The sequence below is a fragment of the Phyllobates terribilis genome, unplaced genomic scaffold, assembly GCF_046119375.1.
Source record: "Phyllobates terribilis strain yellow unplaced genomic scaffold, ASM4611937v1 Scaffold_1__5_contigs__length_1240528914, whole genome shotgun sequence".
Classification (NCBI taxonomy): Eukaryota; Metazoa; Chordata; class Amphibia; order Anura; family Dendrobatidae; genus Phyllobates; species Phyllobates terribilis.
Window position 1 is genome coordinate 208,911,425 of NW_027362761.1, and position 14,880 is coordinate 208,926,304.

The window sequence follows — 14,880 nt, forward strand, 5'->3', positions numbered from 1 at the left end:
CTACAGCAGGTGAGTTGTATATTATAATATTCTGCAGTAGGTGAGCTGTATATTATAATATTCTACAGCAGGTGAGTTGTATATTATAATATTCTGCAGTAGATGAGCAGTATATTATAATATTCTGCAGTAGGTGGGCTGTATATTATAATATTCTGGAGCAGGTGAGCTGTATATTATAATATTCTACAGCAGGTGAGCTATATATCATAATATTCTGCAGTAGATGAGCTGTATATTATAATATTCTGCAGTAGGTGGGCTGTATATTATAATATTCGGCAGCAGGTGAGCTGTATATTATACAGTAATATTCCGCAGCAGGTGAGCTGTATATTATAATATTCTGCAGCAGGTGAGCTGTATATTATAATATTCTACAGCAGGTGAGTTGTATATTATAATATTCTACAGCAGGTGAGCTGTATATTATAATATTCTGCAGTAGATGAGCTGTATATTATAATATTCTGCAGTAGGTGAGCTGTATATTATAATAATTTATAGTAGTTGAGTTGTATATTATAATATTCTGCAGCGTGTAAGCTGTATATTATAATATTCTGCTGCGGGTGAGCTGTATATTATAATATTCTGCAGCAGGTGAGCTGTATATTATAATATTCTACACTGGGTGAGCTGTATATTATAACATTCTGCAGCAGGTGAGCTGTATATTATAATATTCTGCAGCAGGTGAGCTGTATATTTTAATATTCTGCAGCAGGTGAGCTGTTTATTATAATATTCTGCAGCAGGTGAGCCGTATATAATAATATTCTGCAGTTGATGAGCTTTATATTATAATATTCTGCAGCAGGTGAGATGTATATTATAATATTCTGCAGCAGGTGAGCTGTATATTATAATATTCTGCAATAGGTTAGCTGTATGTTATAATATTCTGCAGTAGATGAGCTCTATATTATAATATTCTGCAGCAGACGAGCTGTGTAATATAATATTCTGCAGCAGGTGAGCTGTATATTATAATATTCTGCAGTACATGAGCTGTATATAATAATATTCTGCAGCAGAAGAGCTGTATAATATAATATTCTGCAGTAGATGAGCTGTATATTATAATATTCTGCAGTAGTTAAGCTGTATATTATAATATTCTGCAGCAGGTGAGCTGTATATTATAATATTCTGCAGTAGGTGAGCTGTATATTATAATATTCTGCAGCATGTGAGCTGTATATTATAATATTCTGCAGTAGGTGAGCTGTATATTATAATATTCTGCAGCAGGTGAGCTGTATATTATAATGTTCTGCAGCAGGTGAGCTTTATATTATAATATTCTGCAGCACTTGGTCTGTATAGTATAATATTCTGCAGCAGGTGAGCTGTATATTATAATATTCTGCAGTACATGAGCTGTACATAATAATATTCTGCAGTACGTTAGCTGTATGTTATAATATTCTGCAGCAGGTGAGCTTTATATTATAATATTCTGCAGCACTTGGTCTGTACTGTATAGTATAATATTCTGCAGCAGGTGAGCTGTATATTATAATATTCTGCAGTACATGAGCTGTATATAATAATATTCTGCAGTTTGTATGTTATAATATTCTGCAGTAGATGAGCTCTATATTATAATATTCTGCAGCAGAAGAGCTGTATAATATAATATTCTACAGTAGATGAGCTGTATATTATAATATCCTGCAGTAGGTGAGCTGTATATTATAATATTCTGCAGTAGATAAGCTGTATATATAATATTCTGCAGTAGATGAGCTGTATATTATAATATTCTGCAGTAGGTGAGCTGTATATTATAATATTCTGCAGCATGTGAGCTGTATATTATAATATTCTGCAGTAGATGAGCTGTATATTATAATATTCTGCAGCAGGTGAGCTGTATATTATAATGTTCTGCAGCGGGTGAGCTTTATATTATAATATTCTGCAGCACTTGGTCTGTATATTATAATATTCTGCAGCAGGTGAGCTGTATATTATAATATTCTGCATTAGAAGAGCTGTATATTATAATATCCTGCAGCAGGTGAGCTGTATATTATAATATTCTGCAGCAGATGAGGTGTATATTATAATACTCCACAGTAAGGGCCGGCGTCAGCACCCGGGCAAGTGCCCGGGCCCAGCGCCTGCTCCCCACGCTTGCTCAGTGCTCCGACACCCGGCGCAATACTTGCCTCTCCCCGTGCCTCCGCTGCAGGTCCGGTCTCTTCCGCGGCTGCCGCACTATGACGTCTCAGGTCGGAGAGTGCGGTGACATTTTTACACCGTGCTCTCTCCTGAGCGGTCACAGGCAGCGCAGAGCGGGAAGACGCCGGCGCGGGTGAGGGGTCCCGAGCAGCGGCAGCAGGTGAAAATTGAGGTGAGTATTTGATTTTTTTTTTTTATTGTATGAAGGCATGGGGCATGGGGCATTATATGGTGGGGTGGGGGAGTGTGACATCCTGCATGGGGCATTATAAGCGAGGGGGTGTGTGACATCCTGCATGGGGCATCATAAGGGAGGGGGGTGTGACATCCTGCATGGGGCACTATAAGGGGGGGGTGACATCCTGCATGGGGCATTATAAGGGAGGGGGGGTGTGACATCCTGCATGGGGCATTAAAAGGGAGGAGGGGTGACATCCTGCATGGGGCATTATAAGGGGGGGTGACATCCTACATGGTGCATTATATGGGGGGAACAGCCTGCGTGGAGCATTATGTGGGGGGAACAGCCTGCGTGGGGCATTATGTGGGGGGAGCAGCCTGCATGAGGCATTATGTGAGGGAAACAGCCTGCATGGAGCGTTATATGGGGGCGAGTATCCTGTATGGAGCGTTATATGGGGGCCAGTATCCTGTATGAAGCGTTATATGGGGGCCAGTATCCTGTATGGAGCGTTATATGGGGGCCAGTATACTGTGTGGAGCGATTCGCCGGTTTCTGAGCTATTGTAGAATTTACAATAGATATCACTCATGTAATGTAAGAAGTGAAATCTTTAACCTTGTACTATATATATATTTCTCTGCGGTATCTGTACATCATGAATCGTGCTAAGTGTTAAAGGGGCCCACTGAGACTCTTTCGCCAGGGGCCCAGAAAAATTTGGAGCCAGCCCTGTCTGCAGTAGGTGAGCTGTATATTATAATATTCTGCAATAGATGAGCTGTATACTACAATATTCTGCAGTAGGTAACCTGTATATTATAATATTCTGCAGCAGGTGAGCTGTAAATTATAATATTCTGCAGTAGATGAGCTGTATATTATAATATTCTGCAGTAGATGAGCTGTCAATTACAATATTCTGCAGTAAATGAGCTGTATATTATAATATTTAGCAGCAGGTAAGCTGTATATTATAATATTCTGCAGTAGATGAGCTGTATATTATAATTTTCTGCAGTAGATCAGCTGTATAATATAATATTCTGCAGCAGGTGAGCTGTATTTTTTAATATTCTGCAGCAGGTGAGCTGTATATTATAATATTCTGCAGCAGGTGAGCTGTATATTATAATATTCTGCAGTAGGTGAGCTGTATATTATAAAATTCAGCAGGAGCTGAGCTGTTTATTATAATATTCTGCAGCATGTGAGCTGTATATTATAATATTCTGAAGCAGGTGAGCTGTATATTATAATATTCTGCAGTAGATGAGCTGTATATTTTAATATTCTGCAGCAGGTGAGCTGTATATTATACTATTCTGCAGTAGATGAGATGTATATTATAATATTCTGCAGTAGATGAGCTGTAAATTATAATATTCTACATCAGGTGAGTTGTATATTATAATATTCTGCAGTAGGTGAGCTGTATATTATACTATTCTGCAGTAGATGAGATGTATATTATAATATTCTGCAGTAGATGAGCTGTAAATTATAATATTCTAAATCAGGTGAATTCTATATTATAATATTCTGCAGTAGGTGAGCTGTATATTATAATATTCTGCAGCGGGTGAGCTGTATATTATAATATTCTGCAGTAGATGAGCCGTATATTATAATATTCTGCAGTAGATGAGCTGTATATTATAATATTCTACAGCAGGTGAGTTGTATATTATAATATTCTGCAGTAGGTGAGCTGTATATTATAATATTCTACAGCAGGTGAGTTGTATATTATAATATTCTGCAGTAGATGAGCAGTATATTATAATATTCTGCAGTAGGTGGGCTGTATATTATAATATTCTGGAGCAGGTGAGCTGTATATTATAATATTCTACAGCAGGTGAGCTGTATATTATAATATTCTGCAGTAGATGAGCTGTATATTATAATATTCTGCAGTAGGTGGGCTGTATATTATAATATTCGGCAGCAGGTGAGCTGTATATTATACAGTAATATTCTGCAGCAGGTGAGCTGTATATTATAATATTCTGCAGCAGGTGAGCTGTATATTATAATATTCTACAGCAGGTGAGCTGTATATTATAATATTCTACAGCAGGTGAGCTGTATATTATAATATTCTGCAGTAGATGAGCTGTATATTATAATATTCTGCAGTAGGTGAGCTGTATATTATAATAATTTATAGTAGTTGAGTTGTATATTATAATATTCTGCAGCGTGTAAGCTGTATATTATAATATTCTGCTGCGGGTGAGCTGTATATTATAATATTCTGCAGCAGGTGAGCTGTATATTATAATATTCTACAGTGGGTGAGCTGTATATTATAACATTCTGCAGCAGGTGAGCTGTATATTATAATATTCTGCAGCAGGTGAGCTGTATATTTAAATATTCTGCAGCAGGTGAGCTGTTTATTATAATATTCTGCAGCAGGTGAGCCGTATATAATAATATTCTGCAGTTGATGAGCTTTATATTATAATATTCTGCAGCAGGTGAGATGTATATTATAATATTCTGCAGCAGGTGAGCTGTATATTATAATATTCTGCAATAGGTTAGCTGTATGTTATAATATTCTGCAGTAGATGAGCTCTATATTATAATATTCTGCAGCAGACGAGCTGTGTAATATAATATTCTGCAGCAGGTGAGCTGTATATTATAATATTCTGCAGTACATGAGCTGTATATAATAATATTCTGCAGCAGAAGAGCTGTATAATATAATATTCTGCAGTAGATGAGCTGTATATTATAATATTCTGCAGTAGTTAAGCTGTATATTATAATATTCTGCAGCAGGTGAGCTGTATATTATAATATTCTGCAGTAGGTGAGCTGTATATTATAATATTCTGCAGCATGTGAGCTGTATATTATAATATTCTGCAGTAGGTGAGCTGTATATTATAATATTCTGCAGCAGGTGAGCTGTATATTATAATGTTCTGCAGCAGGTGAGCTTTATATTATAATATTCTGCAGCACTTGGTCTGTATAGTATAATATTCTGCAGCAGGTGAGCTGTATATTATAATATTCTGCAGTACATGAGCTGTACATAATAATATTCTGCAGTAGATGAGCTGTATATTATAATATTCTGCAGTAGGTGAGCTGTATATTATAATATTCTGCAGTAGATGAGCTGTATGTTATAATATTCTGCAGCAGGTGAGCTTTATATTATAATATTCTGCAGCACTTGGTCTGTACTGTATAGTATAATATTCTGCAGCAGGTGAGCTGTATATTATAATATTCTGCAGTACATGAGCTGTATATAATAATATTCTGCAGTACGTTAGCTGTATGTTATAATATTCTGCAGTAGATGAGCTCTATATTATAATATTCTGCAGCAGAAGAGCTGTATAATATAATATTCTGCAGTAGATGAGCTGTATATTATAATATTCTTCAGCAGGTGAGCTGTATATTATAATATTCTGCAGTAAGTAAGCTGTATATTATAATATTCTGCAGCAGGTGAGCTGTATATTATAATATTCTGCAGTAGATGAGGTGTATGTTATAATATTCTGCAGCAGGTGAGCTGTATATTATAATATTCTGCAGTAGGTGAGCTGTATATTATAATATTCTGCAGCATGTGAGCTGTATATTATAATATTCTGCAGTAGATGAGCTGTATATTATAATATTCTGCAGCAGGTGAGCTGTATATTATAATGTTCTGCAGCGGGTGAGCTTTATATTATAATATTCTGCAGCACTTGGTCTGTATATTATAATATTCTGCAGCAGGTGAGCTGTATATTATAATATTCTGCATTAGAAGAGCTGTATATTATAATATCCTGCAGCAGGTGAGCTGTATATTATAATATTCTGCAGCAGATGAGGTGTATATTATAATACTCCACAGTAAGGGCCGGCGTCAGCACCCGGGCAAGTGCCCGGGCCCAGCGCCTGCTCCCCACGCTTGCTCAGTGCTCCGACACCCGGCGCAATACTTGCCTCTCCCCGTGCCTCCGCTGCAGGTCCGGTCTCTTCCGCGGCTGCCGCACTATGACGTCTCAGGTCGGAGGGTGCGGTGACATTTTTACACCGTGCTCTCTCCTGAGCGGTCACAGGCAGCGCAGAGCGGGAAGACGCCGGCGCGGGTGAGGGGTCCCGAGCAGCGGCAGCAGGTGAAAATTGAGGTGAGTATTTGATTTTTTTTTTTTATTGTATGAAGGCATGGGGCATGGGGCATTATATGGTGGGGTGGGGGAGTGTGACATCCTGCATGGGGCATTATAAGCGAGGGGGTGTGTGACATCCTGCATGGGGCATCATAAGGGAGGGGGGTGTGATATCCTGCATGGGGCACTATAAGGGGGGGTGACATCCTGCATGGGGCATTATAAGGGAGGGGGGGTGTGACATCCTGCATGGGGCATTAAAAGGGAGGGGGGTGACATCCTGCATGGGGCATTATAAGGGGGGAGCAGCCTGCATGAGGCATTATGTGAGGGAAACAGCCTGCATGGAGCGTTATATGGGGGCGAGTATCCTGTATGGAGCGTTATATGGGGGCCAGTATCCTGTATGAAGCGTTATATGAGGGCCAGTATCCTGTATGGAGCGTTATATGGGGGCCAGTATACTGTGTGGAGCGATTCGCCGGTTTCTGAGCTATTGTAGAATTTACAATAGATATCACTCATGTAATGTAAGAAGTGAAATCTTTAACCTTGTACTATATATATATTTCTCTGCGGTATCTGTACATCATGAATCGTGCTAAGTGTTAAAGGGGCCCACTGAGACTCTTTCGCCAGGGGCCCAGAAAAATTTGGAGCCAGCCCTGTCTGCAGTAGGTGAGCTGTATATTATAATATTCTGCAATAGATGAGCTGTATACTACAATATTCTGCAGTAGGTAACCTGTATATTATAATATTCTGCAGCAGGTGAGCTGTAAATTATAATATTCTGCAGTAGATGAGCTGTATATTATAATATTCTGCAGTAGATGAGCTGTCAATTACAATATTCTGCAGTAAATGAGCTGTATATTATAATATTTAGCAGCAGGTAAGCTGTATATTATAATATTCTGCAGTAGATGAACTGTATATTATAATATTCTGCAGCAGGTGAGGTGTATATTATAATTTTCTGCAGTAGATCAGCTGTATATTATAATATTCTGCAGCATTTGAGCTGTATATTATAATATTCTGCAGTAGGTGAGCTGTAAATTATAATATTTTGTAGTACATGAGCTGTATATTATAATATTCTGCAGTAGATGAGCTGTATATTATAATATTCTGCAGCTGGTGAGCTGTATATTATAATATTCTGCAGCAGATGAGCTGTATATTATAATATTCTGCAGTAGATGAGCTGTATATTATAATATTCTGCAGCAGGTGAGGTGTATATTATAATATTCAGCAGTAGGTGAGTTGTATATTATAATAATCTGCAATAGGTGAGCTGTATATTATAATATTCTGCAGTAGGTGAGCTGTATATTATAATATTCTGCAGCAGGTGAGCTGTATATTATAATATTCTGCAGTAGGTGAGCTGTATATTATAATATTCTGCAGTAGGTGAGCTGTATATTATAATATTCTGCAGCAGGTGAGCTGTATATTATAATATTCTGCAGCAGATGAGCTGTATATTATAATATTCTGCAGTAGATGAGCTGTATATTATAATATTCTGCAGCAGGTGAGGTGTATATTATAATATTCAGCAGTAGGTGAGCTGTATATTATAATATTCTGCAGCAGGTGAGCTGTATATTATAATATTCTGCAGCAGGTGAGCTGTATATTATAATATCCTGCAGCAGGTGAGCTCTATATTATAATATTCTGCAGCAGGTGAGCTCTATATTATAATATTCTGCAGAAGATGAGCTGTATATTATAATATTCTGCAGTAGATGAGCTGTATATTATAATATTCTGCAGTAGGTGAGCTGTATATTATAATATTCTGCAGTAGGTGAGCTGTATATTATAATATTCTGCAGCAGGTGAGCTGTATATTATAATATTCTGCAGCAGGTGAGCTGTATATTATATTCTGCAGCGGATGAGCTGTATATTATAATATTCTGCAGTAGATGAGCTGTATATTATAATATTCTGCAGTAGATGAACTGTATATTATAATATTCTGCAGCAGATGAGCTGTATATTATAATATTCTGCAGTAGATGATCTGAATATTATAATATTCTGCAGTAGATGAACTGTATATTATAATATTCTGCAACAGGTGAGCTGTATATTATAATATTCTGCAGTAGATGAGTAGAGATGAGCGAATGTTTCAAATATTCGATTCGGATTACTATCGCCGAATTTGCAATATTCGCCGATTTATTCGTCGAATGTTCGTCGAACGTTACCGAACGCCATAGGATTCAATGGGGGACAAAAAAAAACGCATAGACAACACTTTCAAACTGGCCCAAAAGCTGCCAAAACACATCAAATTAGAGGTAGACACTTGGAAAATGCCATCAATTGACCCAGAGCACAAGTACTATAATTATTATTACTATTACAGCCACATTTATTCAGTGGCGCTTTACTTGTCAAAAATGGTCACCAACTGGTACAAGAGGATAGATGACCCTTCCCGCGAGGGCTCACAAACAATCTACAAGGGATGGGTGAGGGTACAGTAGGTCAGGGTACAGCTATTCGTGCAGCGATATGGTGGAGCGAGGCTTATCGCAGATTGTACACTTGTCAGAAGAAGTGGGTCTTCAGCTTCCTTTTATTATTATTATTATTTATTATTATAGTGCCATTTATTCCATGGCGCTTTACATGTGAAAAGGGGTATACATTGCAAATGCACTTACAATAATCTTGAACAAGACGAGTCAGGCACTGGTACAGGAGGAGAGAGGACCCTGCCCACGAGGGCTCACAATCTACAAAGGATGGGTGAGGATACAGTAGGTGGGGGTAGAGTTGGTCATGCAGCGGTATGGTGGAGCGGTGGTTACTGCAGGTTGTACGCTTGTCGGAAGAGGTGGGTTTTCAGGTTCCTTTTGAAGGTTTCCATGGGAGGCGAGAGTCTGATATGTTGGGGTAGAGAGTTCCAGAGTAGGGGGGATGCACGGGAGAAGTCTTGTATGCGATTGTGGGAAGAGGAGATAAGAGGGCGGTAGAGAAGGACATCTTGTGAGGATCGGAGGTTGCGTGCAGGTAAGTACCGGGAGACTAGGTCACAGATGTATGGAGGAGACAGGTTGTGGATGGCTTTGTATGTCAAGGTTAGGGTCTTCAACTTGAGTCTCTGGGCAATGGGGAGGCAGTGAAGGGATTGACAGCGAGGAGAGGCGGGGGGACAGGTGGATTAGCCGGGCAGCAGAGTTTAGGATAGATTGGAGGGGTGTGAGAGTGTAAGAAGGGAGGCCACAGAGCAGGAGGTTCATAGAATCATAGAATTGTAGAGTTGGAGGGGACCTCCTGGGTCATCTGGTCCAACCCCCTGCTCAAAGCAGGATTCACTAAATCATCTCAGACAGATATCTGTCCAGCCTCTGTTTGAAGACGTCCATTGAAGGGGAGCTCACCACCTCTCGTGGCAGCCTGTTCCACTCATTGATCACCCTAACTGTCAAAACGTTTTTTCTAATATCTAATCTGTGTCTCCTCCCATTCAGTTTCATCCCATTGCTTCTGGTCTTTCCTTGTGCAAATGAGAATAAAGATGATCCTTCTACAATGTGACAGCCCTTGAGATATTTGTAGACAGCTATTAAGTCTCCTCTCAGTCTTCTTTTTTGCAAGCTAAACATTCCCAAATCCTGTAACCGTTCCTCATAGTACATGGTTTGCAGACCAGTCACCATTCTGGTCGCTCTTCTCTGAACTTGCTCCAGTTTGTCGATGTCTTTTTTAAAATGTGGTGCCCAAAACTGAACGCAGTATTCCAGATGAGGTCTGACCAAAGAGGAGTAAAGTCCGATAATGACTTCACGTGATCTAGACTGTATGCTTCTGTTAATGCATCCCAGAATTGTATTTGCCTTTTTTGCTGCTGCATCACACTGTTGACTCATGTTCAATCTATGATCTATTAGTATACCTAAGTCTTTTTCACATGTACTGTAGCTTAGCTCTATTCCTCCCATTTTGTATATGCTTTTTTTATTTTTATTGCCCAGATGTAGTATTTTGCATTTTTCCCTGTTAAAAACCATTCTGTTAGTAACTGCCCACTGCTCCAGTTTATTTAGGTCTTTTTGAATCCTCTCTCGCTCTTCTCTAGTATTAGCTATCCCTCCTAGCTTTGTGTCATCAGCAAATTTAATCTGTTTACCCTCAATTCCTTCATCTAAATCATTGATAAAGATGTTGAACAATACAGGTCCCAGGACAGAGCCCTGTGGTACCCCACTTGAGACATTCATCCAACTGGATGTGAAGCCATTTACGACCACTCTTTGAGTCCGATCACTAAGCCAGTTATGAATCCACCTAATAGTTGCCTTGTCCATTCCATACTTGGTAATTTTTTCAATAAGGATGGTGTGAGATACTTTGTCAAATGCTTTGCTGAAGTCAAGATATACAGTCATGGCCAAAAGTATTGAGAATGAGACAAATAGTAATTTTTCCAAAGTTTACTGCTTCATTTTTTGTAATGGCAATTTGCATATACTCCTGAATGTCAAAGAGTGATCAGCTTAACAGCAATTACTGTACTTGCAAAGTCAATATTTGCCCAGAAAATGAACTTTAACCCCCAAAACACATTTCAACATCATTGCAGTCCTGCCTTAAAAGGAGTAGCTAACATCATTTTAGTGATTGATCCATTAACACAGGTGTGGCACCTAATAGTTGCCTTGTCCATTCCATACTTGGTAATTTTTTCAATAAGGATGGTGTGAGATACTTTGTCAAATGCTTTGCTGAAGTCAAGATATACAGTCATGGCCAAAAGTATTGAGAATGAGACAAATAGTAATTTTTCCAAAGTTTACTGCTTCATTTTTTGTAATGGCAATTTGCATATACTCCTGAATGTCAAAGAGTGATCAGCTTAACAGCAATTACTGTACTTGCAAAGTCAATATTTGCCCAGAAAATGAACTTTAACCCCCAAAACACATTTCAACATCATTGCAGTCCTGCCTTAAAAGGAGCAGCTAACATCGTTTTAGTGATTGATCCATTAACACAGGTGTGGGTGTTGATGAGGACAGGGCTGGCGATCAGTCAGTCATGATTAAGTAAGAATGACATCACTGGACACTTTAAAAGGAGGCTGGTTCTTGGTATCATTGTTTCTCTTTAGTTAACCATGGTTATCTCTAAAGAAACACGTGCAGCCATCATTGCACTGCACAAAAATGGCCTAACAGGGAAGAGTATCGCAGCTACAAAGATTGCACCTCAGTCAACAATCTATCGCATCATCAAGAACTTCAAGGAGAGAGCTTCCATTGTTGTCAAAAAGGCTCCAGGGCGCCCAAGAAAGACCAGCAAGCGCCAGGACCGTATCTTAAAACTGTTTCAGCTGCGGGATCGGACTACCAGCAGTGCCGAGCTTGCTCAGGAATGGCAGCAGGCTGGTGTGAGTGCTTCTGCACGCACTGTGAGGCGGAGACTCTTTGAGCAAGGGCTGGTTTCAAGGAGGGCAGCAAAGAAGCCACTTCTCTCCTGAAAAAACATCAGGGACCGACTGATATTCTGCAAAAGGTACAGGGAGTGGACTGCTGAGGACTGGGGCAAAGTCATTTTCTCTGATGAATCCCCTTTTCGATTGTTTCGGACATCTGGAAAACAGCTTATTCGGAGAAGAAGAGGTGAGCGCTACCACCAGTCTTGTCTCATGCCAACTGTAAAGCATCCTGAAACCATTCATGTGTGGGGTTGCTTCTCAGCCAAGGGAATCGGCTCACTCACAGTCTTGCCTAAAAACACAGCCATGAATAAAGAATGGTACCAGAATGTCCTCCAAGAGCAACTTCTCCCAACCGTCCAAGAGCAGTTTGGCGCCCAACAATGCCTTTTCCAGCATGATGGAGCACCTTGCTATAAAGCAAAGGTGATAACTAAATGGCTCATGGAACAAAACATAGAGATTTTGGGTCCATGGCCTGGAAACACCCCAGATCTTAATCCCATTAAGAACTTGTGGTCAATCATCAAGAGACGGGTGGACAAACAAAAATCAACAAATTCTGGCAAAATGCAAGCATTGATTATGCAAGAATGGACTGCTATTAGTCAGGATTTGGTCCAAAAGTTGATTGAGAGCATGCCAGGGAGAATTACAGAGGTCTTGAAGAAGAAGGGGCAACACTGCAAATATTGACTTGCTGCAGTAACTCATTCTAACTGTCAATATAACCTAATGGTACTCATAATATGATTGCAATTATATTTCTGTATGTGATATAAACATCAGACAAACACTAATAAAAACCAGAGGCCAGCAGATCATGTGAAAATATAATTTTGGTGTCATTCTCAAAACTTTTGGCCATGACTGTACTATATCTACAGCATTTCCCTGATCCACCCAGTCAGTGATTCTGTCATAGAAGGAAATTAAGTTAGACTGACATGACTTGTTAGTTACAAACCCATGCTGACTTTCGTTAATCACTTCATTCTTATCCAGGTACTTACATACATGTTGTTTAATAATTTGTTCAAAGATCTTTCCTGGTATAGAAGTCAGACTCACGGGCCTATAGTTCCCTTGGTCCACCTTCTTCCCCTTTTTGAAGATAGAAACAACATTTGCTCTTCTCCAGTCTTCTGGGACTTCTCCTGTTCTCCAAGAATTTTCAAAGATTATGGAGAGTGGTTCTAAAATTTCTTCTTCGATCTCCTTCAGTACTCTGGGGTGTAATTCATCTGGACCTGGAGATTTGAACTCATTTATGTTAGCTAAATATTCCCTCACAATCTCTCTGTTTCCAGATAACTTGGATTCTTCTGTTCCTTTAATAGGACAGTGAAGATCAGTTGATGTTACATTTTCATTCTGAGAGAAAACAGATGCAAAATAGGAATTAAAAAGTTCGGCCTTCTCAACATCCTTTCTTACCATTTCACCATTTTCATCTTGTAAAAATCCTATAGCATCTTTGACTTTTCTTTTACTTTTGACATACCCCCAAAATCCTTTTTTATTGCTTTTGACTAGTGTTGAGCCACCCCCGTAGTGTTCGAGTTCGGTTCGGTTCGTCGAACACCCGTGTGTTCGCCGAACTGTTCGTCGAACTGTTCGTCGAACACCTTCGAACACCGTTAAAACCAATGGCAGGCAAACAAAAACACATAGAAACACATAGAAAACACCTTCAAAGGTGTCCAAAAGCTGACAAACTGCTCAGAAGACACAACTAACACATGGAAAAGTGACAAGTACATATAGTCATGCGAAAAGAAAAGAGGTGGAGGAGTAAAAGGAGGGGGAGACACAGATATAGGCATGTCATGCCCTTCTAAAATCCAAAAAGTGAGAAGCCGAGACGGCCAGTCCGCTCCTGCCCGTGCCACCTCCGTGTCGCCGGGTTTGTGCCAGAGCCGCGGTGAACCCTGACGGCCAGCCCCCCTCTCCCAATACTGGTGCCTGTCCGCTGGTGGGTCGAGAGAGCCCCCCTGTGGTGGAGGCAGCTCTAAGCTTTTTAATTTAAATTGTCCCTCTAATTTGAATGAATACACTTTAAATCCATTTACAAGGATCTATTGGAGGGCAAGTCTCATGCCAGCAGCCGCGTAATTCCAGCTCCAGTAGCGTCCACTAAAGCTGCTGCAGTTAAAAAGCTTTTATAAGGATCGAGCTCGGCTGTCCACCGCAAGGCATCCTAGTGCCAGTCCCAGCCCCTATGCCTTGGGGTGCCTCCTGATGCTCTTCACTAAGTATCCCGTGGTCCCGAAGCATTTCCTTTGAAAAAATTAAGTGTCCAAACTACAGGTGGTGTAGCTTGCTTAACAGCCGGGATAATCCGCTGACTAGCAGACACTGCTACTAGGCACAAAGTATTTCCTGGGCTAGATGCAGTTAAAAATTTGTAAGTAGATACTCTCGTTGGATGCTGAGAAAGCATTCCATAGAGTCTCCTGGCACGCCATATATGATTCTCTTAAAAAGCTTGGGGTAGGGGTCTAGGGGACCCTTTTATAGCCAAAATCACGGCCCTGTATCACAATACGTCACCTAGGCTGAAGATAAATGGAACTGTAGCACCGAGGGCTCGGTTGCTACAGACGTATTGCACCTCACCCAGAGGTGTGATATCTCACTCTCAGATAAGGATGGAGTGTGGATCAGGACCCGACACCTGCATGCATTACACCACATTGCCGTGGGGCAGGGCGACCAATATGCCCCTGAGATGGGCACGACAGTCCCTGTCCCTGGCTGGAGTGGGGGGAGGGAACACTGAGGAAGGGGAACCCTGCAGTGCAGGAGCAGGGAGGAAGCAGTTCCTGGGTGCATTGAGAAGGGAGTATAAAAGGTGGGCACCATCTTAGTTCAGTGCAGAGAAGTCTGAGCAG